The following is a 3,159-nucleotide window of genomic DNA, read 5'->3' on the forward strand; positions in this document are numbered from 1 at the left end:
TTCTCCTCCTCTGGAATTGCTCTGCTGTCTTAGGAATTGAATCTGCTTTCTCCTTGATAGATGAACTTCGTCCTGGCTGGATATTTTGTTGATCTTCTGGGGGAGGGGCCTGTTGTAGTGACTCTCAAGTGTCTTTGCCCGAGGCGGGATTGCACCGCCCTTACCGGCGGCCGGACTAAGTAATCGGCTCGGGTTCGCTTTTGGGAGCTTCTGTTCCCTGAACGCTTTCCGTAGAGTTCCGGAGGACGGGAATGAAAATGGCGGCCTCCCAGTCTCCGGCCCGGAGGAGCCGAGAGCCTGGGGCCCCACTCCTCAGTGCGCCCCCAGAGGACAGCACCCAATCACTCCCGTATCCCCAGCCTCTAGCCGCGCTCGGAGCTCACCCAGCCCGCGACCAGTTCAAGGTAACCCCGAGCTGAGAGTTCAGTCCTCGGCTCTGTCTTGGCAGCCGGCTTCTCCGTTCTAATAGCTGCGAGCTCTCCGACACTCCGACACCCCCGATCCTTCTGTGACCCTGCGGGGCCTGGGGCCACGCTGGCCCCGCGTGGGCTTCACCCCGGTTTAGCCCCTGGAGCAATGTCCCTCAGTGGAACAGACTTTTAAAAGTCCTGATTTTGTGCTCCGTTCCTCCGCCGCTTGCCGGGAGCCGGCCCCTCCCCCCGCGGTCTATCTTCCCGTCGTTTTAGATTCACTTCTCCGCCAGTCCTACCTTTCAGAAAGTGGTTGATTTTCTGTTTCTAGAGTTGCTGTTCTTCTTCTCTTCGCTCTCCCGTTGGATTTGTAGGTGTTTGCAATGTTTAGATAAGCTATCGAGCTGATCTCCTGCTACCTGATGTAGTCTCAGGCTGCTACTTCTCCGCCATCTTCAACACTCTTCTCCTTATTTGTAATCTTTTTGACTAGAGAAGCCTACTGCCAATTTTTTTTTTAAGATTTTTTTATTTATTTGACAGAGAGAGATCATAAGTAGGTAGAGAGGCAGTCAGAGAGAGTGAGAGGGAAGCAGGCTCCCTGCCGAGCAGAGAGCCGGATGTGGGACTTGATCCCAGGACCCTGAGATCATGACCTGAGCCAAAGGCAGCGGCTTAAACCACTGAGCCACCCAGGCGCCCTGCCAATTTTTAAAATAACAAGTAATTTGGCGTTTCCCTCTATCCTTGGTCTGAAATTACACTCATTATGTGCCCAGGAATGGTATTCTTAATTTTGCTTTGCATTGTAGTTTTTGACCATTTCAATCTAGAATATTATGAATATTTTCAGTTTGGAGAAATTCCTAAGCCGTGTATTTTCTCTCAATTATTTCTATGCTGTCTTTTTGAAAGTCCTTTTTTATGGATATTGAAAATTCTGGACTTACTTTGCAACCCACTTAACATTTTCTTACTTTTTAGAATGTTATCAATTATTCTATATTTTGAGAGGACTCTTAATCTCATTTTTCAGAGTTTAAATACTATATTTAATAATAATGTAAAAATCTCATTTCTGCATATATTCATTATATATTAATACATACTGTTATTTAAATATCCTTGCGAATGGGTGGAGCTATTCAACTCACTCTGGACTTTATATTGGGCTACATTTCTAGGCCTATACTCTTCATTTTTCCTTATCTTTCTGCATGCTCTTTCTTAGTCATCCATCCAGATACACAGCCACTAGATGATTGGAAACTGGATTCCTGAATCACCACTTGAAGGAAAGTCTCCTGACCAGGAACGTCTACATTGGATTTTACACGAATGAGAAATAAACATCAACTGGGTAAGTTATTGAGATTTGGAAGTTATTTCCTGAAACACATGATGTTCTTTGGTGCAGATAATATACCACAATAGGTAGTTTAATGCTAACATATGACAATATTAGATAAAATTAAAAATCTAACATAATCTTATTTACATTTTTTTTCTTACCCCACAGTTTCAGACTTTACTGTCTTACAAGAATGGTGTCAAGTTTGCTTGCTTGCTTGTGACTTTACTGTAATTATCACTATGTAATTCAACACCAAACACAATTCATTACTCATTATAAGCTTTCCATAGCTGCTTTAAAAATGAAGTAAGGGTATTCTGTATCTTAGGAATAGACTTTTAAGCTTCTGTAAAATCAATATTTCAAGCAAATTTATTCCATTTGAGAATTTGAGTTTTTGCCATATGTACATTTTGTAGCCTTCTTAGAGATTATTTTACAACCTGGTGTATTTGTGTGTGTTTTTGAGCTTAAATGCATTCTTATTTTAGACAACCTCTGGGACATGGTTTTTTTTCTTAAAAACAAGGCCTCCACTCCAGATAAATCAAGGTCAAAATAAATGAAGAGATCAAGATGACATCAGTTCCGTTCGTCTAAGTCCTGGTGTCATGTGGATGAAAAGCAGCAGTCAACGATGACAACAGGTGATACATCCAAAGTCATAGCCAAATTCATTAACATTTTTTCCATTTCCACACCATCCTTAAAGAAAATCCCGTGTGGGGTCCCGCCATCCTCAGAATAGCCCCGCAGAGCAACCATGCCCTCTCGGTCCATGTTTTCATCAGGAAAGAACTGGTAGTTTTTGCAGTTAGCGAGGATGTGCTTGATGTGTTTTGCAGCCCCTGTCATAAAAGGTTTTACTCTTTCTGGCTGCTGTTCTTCAAGTTTGCCTTTGACTGATTTGATGTAATCTTTGACGTACTTCTTGTAGGCTTCTTTGGTGCAGCTGGTTTCCGTAAGTGATGGTTCAGGACAGTATCACACCACCAGCGGTGACTGGGCTCCTGTGGAGGCGTTTCCACCAATGAGCGAGTCATCAGTGTTGCGCTCTGTCCTCCTGACCATCCTCCCCTCCACCTCCAGGCACAGCCCCTGTGTCATCTCCCAGATCTTGTAGATGGTGGACAACATCTCATCCTAGTGGATGAGGTCCCAGGAGGTGATCATGGTGGTGGCTGGAGAAAAAGGGTGAGGGTGCTACCTTAGCAGAGCCGGGAGCTCTGAGCAGACATGGTGCAGCATTTGCGGGGGGGGGGGGGGGGGGTAGGGAGGAGTGGGCAGAAAAAAGCTACAACCAGGTGTATCTGATTAACTCTCATCTCTTGAATTGTCCATTATGGAATTTCACTGTTCCATAATTTAGAGTGTTCAAGGTGATAAAATATTTTT

The 3,159-nt window shown here is 44.1% G+C and overlaps 1 pseudogene; it reads right to left on the minus strand.

Moving 5' to 3' along the window:
- Window positions 1–2,373: 2,373 nt before the first annotated feature.
- Window positions 2,374–2,937, minus strand: LOC123934567 (annotated as a pseudogene).
- Between the last annotated feature and the right edge of the window lie 222 nt (window positions 2,938–3,159).

Source organism: Meles meles, chromosome X (assembly GCF_922984935.1).
Source record: "Meles meles chromosome X, mMelMel3.1 paternal haplotype, whole genome shotgun sequence".
Lineage (NCBI taxonomy): Eukaryota > Metazoa > Chordata > Mammalia > Carnivora > Mustelidae > Meles > Meles meles.